The sequence below is a fragment of the Anomaloglossus baeobatrachus genome, unplaced genomic scaffold, assembly GCF_048569485.1.
Source record: "Anomaloglossus baeobatrachus isolate aAnoBae1 unplaced genomic scaffold, aAnoBae1.hap1 Scaffold_3229, whole genome shotgun sequence".
NCBI lineage: Eukaryota > Metazoa > Chordata > Amphibia > Anura > Aromobatidae > Anomaloglossus > Anomaloglossus baeobatrachus.
This window is the reverse complement of record NW_027442621.1, coordinates 38731-53753: the sequence shown is the minus strand read 5'-3', so window position 1 is coordinate 53753 and position 15023 is coordinate 38731. Positions and strand designations below refer to the sequence as shown.

General features: G+C 47.6%; 1 pseudogene; it reads left to right on the top strand.

The window, feature by feature from the left end:
- The first annotated feature begins 2977 nt into the window (after positions 1 to 2977).
- Positions 2978 to 3184, top strand: LOC142269894 (U2 spliceosomal RNA; annotated as a pseudogene).
- Positions 3185 to 15023: the final 11839 nt, after the last annotated feature.

The window sequence follows — 15023 nt, the reverse complement described above, 5'->3', positions numbered from 1 at the left end:
TCAAGTAGCAATATATTGTACTGTTATGTTGTACTATGTACTAATTACGTGTTTATATGGTTTTGTAACCCTTTATGATCTTAGATAACTTTATCCTTGATAAAGACCTAAAAACAAGGTCGAAACGTTGGATGAATTATCCTTTTGCACAAATAAAGAATTTTCAGCATTCCAAGAGTTCTTTTCTTACGTTATTGATCACTATAGTGTGCCATAGCTATTTCTATTGAATTGACTCTTATTGTTTCTGAGCACCTGCTATATACACAGTGAGCCAGACATATTCAAGTTTCATTCAGAAGGCAGAGGGAAGCCTTAGCAGCTGAGCCTATATCTTGGCTTGTGAGCATTAGAACAGGCCGGCGATTACAGGGTAACATGAAAAATGTCCAGCTTGCATTATGACTAGAACATGACAATATCCTTTTAAGTACTAACCTATGATGCGTTCCTAAGCAGTTGATGTTATATGTTCTACATTTCATTTTCTGCATACTTTACAAGTAGTAGAATTTGCTTTGATATAGGCAACTGGATTTTCACAATGAAAAGGCAAAGGATAACGCCCGAAAAAGACGCCATACATTATGTCAGTGCCATCACTGACAAACCTGGATTGACCATGAAATACATCAATCCCCTTAAAGGTGAGTTAAAACAAGTTTTAACTAAATTGCCTTAATATTGTCATGCATTAGAATGACTGTCTTAGGTAATGATAAATATTTTCTACAGGAAGAGGAGTGTTTGCTGAAACTGAAATCGAAAAAGGGAGTTTTGTTGCAGAATATCGAGGCGAGCTCACGTATGCACTTACGATGGTAGACAACTACTCGAGATTTATGGTTGTGGTACAAGTCAAAGATCTAATGGCCCATACTGCAGCGAAGGTCTTCCAAGCACACTTATGCAGACCTCATGGCTACTCAGAGAGAGTCCTCACAGATCAAGGCACTGCCTTTGAAGCGGAAATCTTCAAGGACTTCTGCAGCTTTTACCGATGCAGGAAGATGCGCACTACACCCTACCATGCTCAAACCAATGGTTATCAACCTGCTCAGGACTTTACCCCATATTCCAGATGTGGCCTTACAAGTGATTTATAGAGGGTTAACAATACGTTGGGATCACCGGATCTAATCTCCCTTTTTATACACCCTAAAATCTTGTTTGCTTTAGAATAAACAATAACATCATAAAGGTATAGCAGTACCGTTTCAAAGTTTCGGTGTCCCAAGCAGCATTCCATCAGCCTCTGGAAGGTTCCTGGCAAATTGCACAGCTCGAAGGGCATGCTTTTGAACTCGCAGAGACCCATCGGGGTGGCAAAGGCGGTCTTCTCCCGGTCTGCCTCAGCAACGGACACTTGCCAATAGCGACTAGTGAGATCAAGGGTAGAAAAATAATTTGCAGTTCTCAATGCAGCTAGCTATTCCTCAATACAGGGGAGTGGTGCTGTCCTTCTTCTTTAACAGGACCAACGGAGCTGCCCAGAGGCTACAACTGTCACGGATAACCCCAGCCTCCTTCATGTTGCTCAACATGTCCTTGGTACACTGGTAATGTGCAGGTAGTTTTGGCTTATATCTCTCTTTGATGGGTGGGTGTGCACTTGTGGGGATGTAGTGTTTGACCCCTTTTATTCTTCAAAAGTCTAGCGGATGTTTGCTGAAGACTTGCTCGTATTCTTGCACTAGCCTGTAGACCCCCTTCTTGTGATGTGAAGGTGTGGAGTCAGTGCCTACGTGTAATTCCTTACACCACTCCTCTGGCTGACTTGGTGAGCTGTCACTGAATGGGTGGGCTGAAGCAATGGTGGATGCTGCTGTTTGGATAGCATGTGTATCTACTGAGAACAGCTTATCAATGGTGGCAAATCGGAGCAGCTTAATCTCTTGCTCTCCGCAGTTCAACACTCTCATGGGCACTCTTCCCTTCCATATTAATGAATAAAACTATGATGTAAATAGCATATAGATACCCCACAAATGCAGATAAAAGTAGGTTATGGGAAAAGGGGGAAGAGAGAAACAGGAAAATAGTGGAATAAAGTATACCTTCCAGGTGGGAGAGGAAATGGCAGCACAGCCAGTGGAGGTGAAGCAAGGGGAGCCTGCAACTAAAGAGTTGAGAGCGTTATCACATGGTGACTGAGCCTGATTGTAACGGGAGCATAGAGGTGCCGATCCTGTCTTACCTGCGTTGGTGTAGAAGTGGGTGTCCTGTGGTGGAGTCAGCTGTGTGCAGTGGTGGCCGTGGGTTCTTTTATGTGCGACCGTAGTAATAGCTGCGCCCACTTCCTGTATGGGAGTGGAATGCAGTGAGGCTAATGGAACGCACGCCTGCGCATTTGTGTTTAACGTCGCGCATGTGCAGAACGGAGAAAAGGCTGCGCTCACTTCCTAATGAAAGGGAGTGAGACGCAGCTGGGAAGGGAAGGGAAAAGATTAGGGTTTGGGGATGATGAAAGGGCTTTCTACGGGCAAGGATGGCAAAGGGTGGCAGTGACGGAAAGTCAGGCAGCCTGTCCTGTCCTGTCCTGTCCGTCCGTCTTTTTGTATCATGAATTGGAAAGACTGCAAGGGGGAGGGGAGGTGCTTGGAGGAGGAGGAGTTATTCAGATTAATTGCAGTGGGCGGCGGCTGCAAAAAGCATCATTCTTCTTGTTTTTGCTCTGCAAAACAGCCTTTTCAAGGGTTGGCTTGGGTGACAAAATGTCTTCTGTAGGCGTGGGTTTGTCTCCCTCTCCCTAAGATGTGTCCGGTATAGGCCAGGGTGCCACTCAAGGCCGTAACCAATTCGGGTTATAGCTTCTCGGCCTTTTGGCTAAGATCAAGTGTAGTTTCGGAGGACGCTACCTTGGTCGGTACTGGAAGGTGCCTGGGATTGCACGTCTGCCGGCCTTGAGGAAGTGTGTGCGCCTTCTGGTGACACATAGCCCTCTTGTGCCTGGACGGTTCCCAGGCAACGGGAGGCGATCACCTTTGTTATTTTGAAGTCCTACTGATAAACAGAAAAAAAAAAAAATTAAATCTGTTCTTATCAGTTTAATATCTGATACGTCCCCTCTCTGGGGACCATATATTAAATGGATTTTTAGAACAAGGAGATGGAAAAAATCTTGCTCTGTCCACTCCACGCATTGACCTGGTATTGCAGTACCTCCAGGACCGGTGCACCCCTTCTTAACCCAGTTTCCAAAAGCAGAACTCAATTCACCTGATTCAAATGAGCCCCATTAGTGAATTGAAAGAAAGCAAAAACTTTATATGCACCTCAATTTGGCCAATTCACTTTTCACACTTTCACCCTTTTTTTTATCTTTCACACCTTTTACTTGCTTTATTGATGCAAAAGCTGTGCCAAATAGCAAACTCATCTCCACTCAACTTGACCAACTCTGCTATGTCCCGTGCAGTATCTTAAGCTGGTGTCACACTAAACGACAGCGACAACGACGTCGCTGTTACGTCACCATTTTCGGTGACGTAACAGCGACCTTGTAAGTCGCTGTTATGATCGCTGCTTAGCTGTCAAACACAGCAGAAGCAGCGATCATAAGGTCGCTGTGCTACATGTTCAGAGAGCAGGGAGCCGCGCTTAGCGCTGGCTCCTTGCTCTCCTGCAGCACACATCGGGTTAATTAACCCGATGTGTGCTGCAGCTACATGTCACAGTTCAGAGAGCAGGGAGCCGCGCGCACTGCTTAGCGCTGGCTCCTTGCTCTCCTGCAGCACACATCGGGTTAATTAACCCGATGTGTGCTGCAGCTACATGTCACAGTGCAGAGAGCAGGGAGCCGCGCGCACTGCTTAGCGCTGGCTCCTTGCTCTCCTTGCTACAGTATGCATGGGGTTAATTACCCGATGCATACTGCAGCCACATGTCACAGTGCAGAGAGCCGGCACTGGCAGCAAGAGCGGAGGCTGGTAACCAGCGTAAACATCGGGTAACCAGGGAAAGGTCTTCCCTTGGTTACCCGATGTTTACGCTGGTTACAGCTTACCGCAGCTGCCAGTGCCGGCTCCTGATCGCTTCATTTCGTCGCTCTCTCGCTGTCACACACAGCGATGTGTGTGTCACAGCGGGAGAGTGACGACCAAAAAATGAAGCTGGACATTCAGCAACGACCGGCGACCTCACAGCAGGGGCCAGGTCGTTGCTGGATGTCACACACAGCGACAGCGACGGGACGTCGCTGCAACGTCACAGAAAATGGTGACGTAGCAGCGACGTCGTTGTCGTCGTCGTTATGTGTGACACCAGCTTTATTCTCAGTCTTATCTAGATCATTTGCAATTGAATAGAATAGATCCCTTTTGGACACATTGGATTCAGCTGCTGCAGTGACTGCAGGTGTTAGAAGATGCAGACTTGGCATCAGGTGCTGTCTATCAGATTCCACTCCAATTAAAGCTTCCATTGTTTTTCGGTGTTTTCTTTGAGCAATGATGATGTCTTTAGTGATCTGTTGGCTCCCTCTCCTGGAGGAAGAGTTTGCTTGCTCTTGGACTTTCAAAAAGAGAGGTCATGATAGACATTTAGCTTCTGAGCCCAATTGGGGACAGTCATGGGTGATGAATGTTTTGCAACCTGCTGCGAAGCCTGATACCGCAATATAAGGAACGTCAAATACTAAGAATGGGCGGCCTATGAAAGAATTAGTACTTTCATTAAGCATACTTAAACGGCTAATTGGGAATAGACAAACTGTAAAAAGCCCTCTGAGAAAGCCCCTCTCTAACCTTTGTTAGTAAGCTTTTCTGTAGTCTGCCTGTTGATGTATTTTCCGTTTGAACAGTGCACAACATGAAGTGACGGAACACTGGCTTGTCACAATGTCCCCCGCTGACATCACGATAGCGCTGCTGCCTAGAAAGCCAGTTGCGCAGCAGAAGTTGCTCTTTGGGTGGGATGGTGGGCTAATGTATCTATTCCTGCTTGGTGTGAGTTTGACATGATCTAGAGCAACGAGTTCCAGCGGCTAGCGGTTGATTATTGGCTGTAATGGGGCTTTCTGGCTGGTGCCAGCCTTTCTTCTTAGCACACAGGAACCACAATCCCTACACCATGCTTCGATGGATTCTCTCATCCCAGCCCAGTAAAACTACATATTTCACACAGTTATAAGCAGCCCATGGGCATTCACCTGGATTAAAACCCATAACAGCTCATAGACCAAACAATCAATCTACCACTGGACCAAAGACAGGAAGCTAAATCCACTGCCTGCGGTAACTAACTTAATCCTATAGTCTACTCACACAACAAACCCAAGAGAAAGGAAAAAAACATGGCTTCGATTATCCATCCAATGAAAACGCATAACCATTGTGAGCCATTGGACAATGCAATTGCACACATGGTGACATGGTGCACGGCCCAATGAATCAAGTCTGTACTTCATATTCACGGTTTAAGCCCTTGGGTTCTAATGTGTCCAGAGTACATATCCAGAAAGATTCCCTTTCTTTGTGCTAAGCACAAGTCAACAATACGTTGTAAGCAGATTCTATTACCAGTCCCACACCATTTTGTGACGCATAATCGCACAGTGGCCCAATTAAGATTCCAAGTCATCGAACATGTCCCAGCCATACGCAGAGGAGGCGATAGAATTAGGAAGCTCAAAGAAAGGGAATCTTTCTGGATATATACTCTGGGCACGTTGGAACCCAAGGGCTTAAACCATGAATATGAAGAACCGACTTGATTCATTGGGCCGTGCACATTTTTTCTAACGCCCGGTTCTTTTTCGTGTTCACACTATATATGGTTCCAGTATGTATGGAGTTCCATTCTTCCTTGTTTTTTATTTGTCATGTTTGTCTGATTACCTTGTCTAACAGTTTTTTCTCCCCTTTCTTTACCTTCCAGGTTCCCATAGTCACGTGAAATATCCCTGTTGCACTTGATTACGGCTCACTATTCACTATAGGATGTCTTATATCTAACATCACACTCTCACCCATCAGCACTCTATAGGTTTGTATAAGGTATGCGCTTACACATCCGGTCCTCCATAGGTATTTCCACTTATGTAGCACTATCCCTATGATCACTCATAACTCATACCCTTGTAGTCAATTACAGCCTCCTCTCTCCCCTCTCCCCTTCTCCCTTTCCATCTATAATTTTGCCAGTACAATATTAGTTTACATTAGGCACACACTCACATATTCCTTTCCTTAGTGACTTATTGTAATTCACATTCGCATACAATTCTCTATGCCTGCCCCATTACTACATTCATACCTACTTGACCCTATCCTGATACCCCTTGTCTCACCTTGTTGGTCCCTACACCTGTTATCATCTCCTTTCCTGTGTCTGTCTTGTCACACAACACATTTTAGCATATCCCTTGTGCTCCTTATTACCTGTCCTGCCTATTAGAATTATGTCCATTATGTCCATGCATGGCCCAATGAATCAAGTCTGTACTTCATATTCATGGTTTAAGCCTTTGGGTTCCAATGTGCCCAGAGTATATATCCAGAAAGATTCCCTTTCTTTGAGCTTCCTAATTCTATTGCCTCCTCTACGTATGGCTTGGACATGTTCGATGACTTGGAATCTTAATTGGATCACTGTGTGATTATGCGTCACAAAATGGTGTGGGACTGGTAATAGAATCTGCTTACAATGTATTGTTGACTTGTGTTTAGCTCAAAGAAAGAGAATCTTTCTGGATATGTACTCTGGGCACATTAGAACCCAAGGGCTTAAACCGTGAATATGAAGTAAAGACTTGATTCATTGGGCCGTGCACCATGTCACCATGTGTCCAATTGCATTGTCCAATGGCTCACAATGGTTATGCGTTTTCATTGGATGGATAATCGAAGCCATGTTTTTTTCCTTTCTGTTGGGTTTGTTGTGTGAGTAGCCTATAGGATTAAGTTGGTTACCGCAGGCAGTGGATTTAACTTCCTGTCTTTGGTCCAGTGGTAGATGGATTGTCTGGTCTATGAGCTGTTATTGGTTTGAATGCAGGTGAATGCCCATGGGCTGCTTATGACTGTGTAAAATATGTAGTTTTACTGGGCTGGGATGAGAGAATCCATTGAAGCATGGTGTAGGGATTGTGGTTCCTGTGTGCTAAAAGAGAGGCTGGCACCAGCCAGAAAGCCCCATTGCAGCCAATAATCACTTAATAACTTTTTCAACTTGTCATCATATGGGAGGCCTTCCATTCCTTGTAGTAGTCTAGTTGCCCACCTTTGAACTGACTCTAACTTCTGAATGTCCTTTTTAAAATATGGAGCCCAAAACTGGTTCCCATATTCCAGATGTAGCCTTACAAGTGATTTATAGAGGTTGATCATCTTTACTTATCATTTAAAACTTTTAAACTGGTACACTCAACACATAAAGCCCCCCCCTTTTAAAGAGTAGTTTCCCTGTACCTAAGTGGGGGTCTACCTAGGTTGGAGCGAGTGGACCTTCGGGGTCCGGTGTCAGTGGTGACAGGCAGTGGGGCAGAGGGAACAGTCAGTTCCTCCTCCCTGCTATCATGTGGGGCAGGCGGAGGCGTAGGGGAGCTGGGTACAGGTACATCCCTGGGCACTGGCTCGCGGTTAACCGTTTCCATCATTTCTTCATCCACGGGTTGTGGGAACAGTATCACTGGAAGGATCACCGCACCGTTCTGTGTAGGCCAGTCTGCTGGAAAATCACCCATCATGGTGTGGATTACCTCTTTTTCCTTCTCCACTGGACTGGGAACTGGAGCCTCATCCGCTACTCTCAATGCTGGTGGGCACTTCTTCAGGTGGTCTCGGGAAACCGTGGCCAAAGTCCCCCCCTGGTCACGGCTGATCTGGTAGGCCTTCCCATTCTCCCATCCTGTGGGCTGGACTACATACGGGGTTTTTTCCCATTGATCATCCAGCTTGTGGGCCCTTCTTTTCCGCTTCAGCACTACATCCCCAGGTTGGAAGGAACCGGCAGGCGCCTTCTTGTTGAAGCACTGCTCCTGTTGTCCCCGACTCCGGCACAAGTTCTTTTCAACATACTCCTGGACCTGTCGGTACTGTGTCCTCCGCCGAGTGTCCCATTCAGCTGTCGACAGGAGTGCTTCTGAAGCTTCCAAGCCCATTTCCAGATCCACTGGTAGCCGGCCGGGACGAGCTCTCATCAGGTATGCTGGAGTGCATTTCGTAGAGCTGGAAGGGATGTTGTTGTACATATCGACCAGGTCAGGTAGCTTCTCCAGCCACAGGTTCCGCTCTTCCAGTGGTAACGTCTTGAGGAGGCCCAGGACCAAGTGGTTCATCTTTTCACAAATGCCATTGGTTTGGGCGTGGTAAGGCGTGGTCCGGATTTTCTTGCAGCCGTACAACTGGCAGAATTCCTGGAATACCTCTGCTTCAAAGGCCGGACCCTGGTCGGTAAGCACCCTCTCCGGGTACCAATGCGGTCAACAGAAATAAGCCTGGAAAGCCTTAGCAGCGGTGCGGCCGGTTAAGTCCTTAACTGGGACAACCACCAGGAACCTCGAGTAGTGGTCTACGATGGTCAGAGCGTAGGTGTACCCACTTCGGCTGGGGGTGAGCTTTACATGGTCAAGGGGAACCAGCTCCAGCGGTTGGTGTGTAATGATCGGGTGTAGGGGTGCCTTCTGGCTGGCCTCGTCCTTCCTTCTCAATGCGCAAGGGCCACATTCTCGGCACCAGGCCTCCACAGATTCCCGCATTCCACTCCAATAGAACCGCTCTCTTAACAACATCTCTAGCTTCTTCCACCCGAAGTGCACTGCACCATCATGGTATGCTTGCAGGACGGTGGGCACTTTAGCCTGGGGAATCACCAGCTGGCGGATCTTCTCGTGAGTCTTTGGATTAATCAGCTCGCGATACAACTTCCCCTGGTGTAGGTATAGCCGGGTCCGTTCTTGCCACAGACGTTGGGCTTCGGCAGGGGCAGCAGGGTCTATCCCAGCAGAACCCTGTTCCACTAGAGTCTTGACCAGGCGGACAGCAGGTGCCTGGTCCTGAGCTTCCTGCCAGTCCTGTCGGGGCAGCGGATCCAGGTTCACCCGTTGTTGGTAGACGTGCACCTTCTCAGTGAATGGCCGGTGAAATGCAGGCAACTCGATCTCTTCGAGGTCATCATCCTCTGGCCCCTCTTCCGACAGGTGGGGCATCCGGGAGAGTGCATTGGCATTGACGTTGGTACGGCCGGCCCGGTACTTGATGGTGAAATCGTAGTTGGCTAACCTGGTCACCCACCGCTGCTCCAACGCGCCCAGCTTGGCCGTATCTAGATGGGTCAGCAGGTTATTGTCTGTGTACGCGGTGAACTTGGCTGCTGCCAGGTAATGGCGGAAACGCTCGGTGATAGCCCACACCAGTGCCAAGAGCTCAAGCTTGAAGGAGATGTAGTTCTCAGGGTTCCTCTCAGTCGGTCGGAGTTTTCGGCTAGCATAAGCTATTACCTTTTCCCTTCTGTCTTGGACCTGGGATAGAACAGCCCCCAAGCCCACATTGCTGGCGTCGGTGTAGAGGATGAATGGGCGGCTGTAGTCAGGGTACGCTAGGATTTCCTCTCCGGTCAGGGCTGTTCTCAGCTGGCGGAAGGATTCCTCATGCTTTTCTTCCCACACCAATGGGGCTACTAGGGATCTACCACCCTTGGTCTGTCCTACGAGGAGGTCTTGCATGGGGGCAGCCATCTTTGTGTACCCCTTAATGAAGCGACGGTAATATCCCACCAGGCCCAGAAACTGCCTCACTTCCCTCACTGTGGTCGGTCTCGGCCAGTCTTGGATGGCGGTGATCTTCTCGGGGTTGGGGGCGACACCTTCCGCACCAACCACATGTCCTAGGTACTGCACTCTGGGTTTCAGCAGATGACACTTTGAGGGCTTCAACTTCATCCCATACTTGGCAAGGGACGCGAACACCTCGGCTAGGTGCTCCAGGTGGGCTTCATACGTCTGTGAGTACACAATCACATCATCCAAGTACAGCAAAACGGTCCCATAGGCAGTCTTCTCTCGGTCTTCCGGTGCCACGGCCACCTGCCAGTACCCGCTGGTGAGGTCAAGGGTGGAGAAGTAGTTAGCGGTTCTCAGCGAGGCCAGGGACTCTTTGATGCGGGGCAGAGGGTAAGCATCCTTATGCGTTATCTGGTTAATCTTCCGGTAATCCACACACATCCGCATGGTGCCATCCTTCTTCTTAACCAGCACCAACGGAGCGGCCCAGGGACTACAGCTGTCCCTAATAACCTCTGCCTCCTTCATGTTCCTCAACATGTCTTTGGCGCATTGGTAGTGCGCAGGGGGAATAGGCCTGTATCTCTCTTTAATAGGGGAGTGTGTACCGGTAGGGATGTGGTGTTGAACCCCTTTAATCTGCCCAAAATCTAGAGGGTGCTTGCTAAAAACCCGCTCATACTCCTGTACCACCCGGTATACCCCTTCCTTGTGGTGTATGGGGGTATCATCAGTGCCGACATGTAGCTCTCGATACCACTCGCCTAACTCCCCCAGGGATGAGTGGGAACCGGCAGCAGGCGGTGTGACCGGGGGAACGGCTTCATGGATCGTGTGGGGATCTAGAGTGAACAATTTGGCAAGGGTAGCGTACCGGGTGGTGCATGAATGCACACATATTGGTTTTATAATCTTATTGTATTACTTTATATTCTTATTTCACTTGTGCATATCTCCACCATAATCCTGGCTAAGAAATATAGCTTTTTTTGGGGTACACAGGTAGTAAGGTCTTCTTTCTATTTCTTTAGGGGTGATATAGCCTGGTGGAACTCTAGACCTCTAACATTATATATGCACCCTTTTTCTTTATGGTTCTTGGACACCTTATAACATTCTTCCATACATATATATCTTTCTCATAAATTATAAATAATTAGGCATTTTTATATATTTTATTTACATTTTCATAAATAACTTTTTACAAAGCATGGGGGACATTCTCACATACATATAATTTTCATGTACGCATTCTGAAAATTTACGCATAAACCGTACACACTCCTTTTTGTAACAATTTCTATAACTCATTCGCTGAACTCTCATCCCGGATATTCATTCTTACACCGAATTTCCTGTTATAACACAACATTCATGATTTTTATTTAATTTATTTTTATTTTTTAGGTTTATTAGTAGTGATGAGCGAGTACTAAAAAGCTCGGGTGCTCGAAGCTCGGGCCGAGCCTCCCAAGATACTCGTGTACTCGGCCCGAGCACCGAGCCCAATGTTATCCTATGGGAGACCCGAGTATTTTTGTGAAATGACCACCGGCAGCATGTAGAAACCCTAAAAATGGCACAAAAGTCTCCGAAGAGTGCTCAAATGACATGGCAACAGCATGGGGAAGACCCCTTGAAGCATTTATCACTCAAAAGTCACAGCTGTGAATAATTTTGTCCACGTTTTACGCCATTTTTACGGACTCACCAGAAAACCTTCCAAAATGACACCAAAATGATTTTTCATAGCGGAAATGTTAAGGGCACATACCCAATAGTGAGATAGAGCTAATGTATGTTACTTTTTGAGATCAATACATGAAAGATTTTACGTAAAACATTGTGTGGCACTCCGATGTCCCTGAGAAGAGACGTACATAAAGGCCTCTGAGTCTAATGTGCCCATTTTGAGGAACTGAGTCTTTGTAGTATTTTCCTTTGCCAGGGCAGTCCAAAATTGTGAGGTTCACCAATGCCCCTGCATACAGACGTGCATGATGGCCTGTAAACCTGAAGTGCCCATTGTAAGGAAGTGGGTCTATTGTAGTATAGCCCTTAGGCAGGGCAGCCAAAAATTGGGAGGCTCCACGTTGTCCCTGGATAGAGACGTGCATGAGGGCCTCAAAACATTAAGTGTCCAGTGTCAGGAAGTGGGTGTATTATAGTATAGCCCTTAGGCAGGGCAGCCAAAAATTGGGAGGCTCTACGTTGTCCCTGGATAGAGACGTGCATGAGGGCCTGTAAACCTGAAGTGCCCATTGGAAGGAAGTGGGTCTTTTGTAGTATAGCCCTTTGGCAGGGCAGCCAAAAATTGGGAGGCTCCACGTTGTCCCTGGATAGAGACGTGCATGAGGGCCTGTAAACCTGAAGTGCCCATTGGAAGGAAGTGGGTCTTTTGTAGTATAGCCCTTTGGCAGGGCAGCCAAAAATTGGGAGGCTCCACGTTGTCCCTGGATAGAGACATGCATGAGGGCCTCAAAACATTAAGTGTCCATTGTCAGGAAGTGGGTGTATTATAGTATAGCCCTTAGGCAGGGCAGCCAAAAATTGGGAGGCTCCACGTTGTCCCTGGATAGAGACGTGCATGAGGGCCTGTAAACCTGAAGTGCCCATTGGAAGGAAGTGGGTCTTTTGTAGTATAGCCCTTTGGCAGGGCAGCCAAAAATTGGGAGGCTCCACGTTGTCCCTGGATAGAGACGTGCATGAGGGCCTCAAAACATTAAGTGTCCATTGTCAGGAAGTGGGTGTATTATAGTATAGCCCTTTGGCAGGGCAGCCAAAAATTGGGAGGCTCCACGTTGTCCCTGGATAGAGACGTGCATGAGGGCCTCAAAACATTAAGTGTCCATTGTCAGGAAGTGGGTGTATTATAGTATAGCCCTTAGGCAGGGCAGCCAAAAATTGGGAGGCTCCACGTTGTCCCTGGATAGAGACGTGCATGAGGGCCTCAAAACATTAAGTGTCCATTGTCAGGAAGTGGGTCTTTTGTAGTATAGCCCTTTGGCAGGGCAGCCAAAAATTGGGAGGCTCCACGTTGTCCCTGGATAGAGACGTGCATGAGGGCCTCAAAACATTAAGTGTCCATTGTCAGGAAGTGGGTGTATTATAGTATAGCCCTTAGGCAGGGCAGCCAAAAATTGGGAGGCTCCACGTTGTCCCTGGATAGAGACGTGCATGAGGGCCTCAAAACATTAAGTGTCCATTGTCAGGAAGTGGGTCTTTTGTAGTATAGCCCTTTGGCAGGGCAGCCAAAAATTGGGAGGCTCCACGTTGTCCCTGGATAGGGACGTGCATGAGGGCCTCAAAACATTAAGTGTCCAATGTCAGGAAGTGGGTGTATTATAGTATAGCCCTTTGGCAGGGCAGCCAAAAATTGGGAGGCTCCACGTTGTCCCTGCATAGAGACGTGCATGAGGGCCTCAAAACATTGTTCCCATTGCAAAGGAGCGGGTCTCCTGTCGTTGTAATGTCCATTCTGCAAAGAATGGGCGAAAAAAATTACCACTGGGGGTATACCTGAAACAAAGGCCTAACTCTTGTAACGGTCATCATGGTGGCGCATGAGGAGAAGGAGGAGCAGTCCAGCGATTATCCAAAGTCCAGAAGTGTGTACCCATGGGTGACTGGAGGTACATGGCAAATTCCCGTTACAAACTTTAAATTCCGCTCTCATTTGCTGGTGGTGTGGTGAAGTCTGGCCCAATCCAACCCTTGTTCATCTTGATCAGAGTCAGCCTGTCAGCATTTTCAGTTGACAGGCGGGTGCGTTTATCTGTAATGATTCCACCTGCGGCACTAAAAACACGCTCTGACAAAACGCTAGCGGCAGGGCAGGCCAGGACTTCCAAGGCGTAGAGAGCCAATTCATGCCACGTGTCCACCTTGGATACCCAATAATTGTAAGGCACAGAGGAATGTCGGAGTACAGTTGTTCGATCTGCAAGGTACTCCTTGAGCATCTGGGCAAACTTAGGATTTCTTGTGGCACTACCCCGCACCTCAGGGGCTGTGGTACGTGAGGGGCTGAGAAAACTGTCCCACATCTTAAAGACTGTTCCCCTACCTCTGGCGGATTGGACTTGTGCCTCTCTCGGCTGTACGCCTTGGTTGTCCACTGATTCCTGACCTATGCCGCTAGCGTTTTGTGAGGGGAATGCTTTGCCTACTTCCGTGACTATGGCCTTCCGGAACTGCTGCATTTTGGTTGACCTCTCCGCCTCGGGAATAAGAGACATAAAGTTCTCCTTGTAGCGTGGGTCTAACAGTGTTACCAACCAGTAATGATTGTCGGCCAAGATGTTCTTAACGCGAGGGTCACGAGACAGGCAGCTTACCATAAAGTCAGCCATGTGCGCCAGACTCTTAACAGCCAGGACTTCAGTAGCCTGACCAACACGTTGACTGAACATGCTGTCCTCCTCCTCCTCCTCCTCCTCCTCCTCATCTACCCTGTCCTCTGGCCAGCCATGCTGAACCGAGGATATGACTGGTGTGCATGTCATATCCTCAATTTGGCCGGAGATTTGCTCCATGTCTTCATCCTCCTCCTCGTCATAGTCCTCCACTGCACGTTGTGATGAGACGAGGCTGGGCTGTGTGTTATCACCCACACCCACTACTGTTTCTTGCTGCAACTCATCGCGCTCCGCCTGCAATGCATCATGTTTGGTTTTGAGCAGAGACCGTTTTAGAAGGCAGAGTAGCGGTATGGTGACGCTAATAATGGCGTCATCTTATACCTTTATGATGTTATTGTTTATTCTAAAGCAAACAAGATTTTAGGGTGTATAAAAAGGGAGATTAGATCCGGTGATCCCAACGTATTGTTAACCCTCTATAAATCACTTGTAAGGCCACATCTGGAATATGGGGTAAAGTCCTGAACAGGTTGATAACCATTGGTTTGAGCATGGTAGGGTGTAGTGCGCATCTTCCTGCATCCGCCATAACCTTCCCTTAGGATATACTGTGCCCTTATCAGATTGGTTGTACAAGGTTGCTTCTCTTATTGGATGGATTTCAAGCTGCATGGATAATGTTCATTTAAATGATGTGGATAGAAAGACTGAAGATATCTACATGTAGTCCATCATGAATCAATACTATTTTACACAGTCATAAGCAGCCCATGGGCATTCACCTGCATTCAAACCAATAACAGCTCATAGACCAGACAATCCATCTACCACTGGACCAAAGACAGGAAGTTAAATCCACTGCCTGCGGTAACCAACTTAATCCTATAGGCTACTCACACAACAAACCCAACAGAAAGGAAAAAAACATGGCTTCGATTATC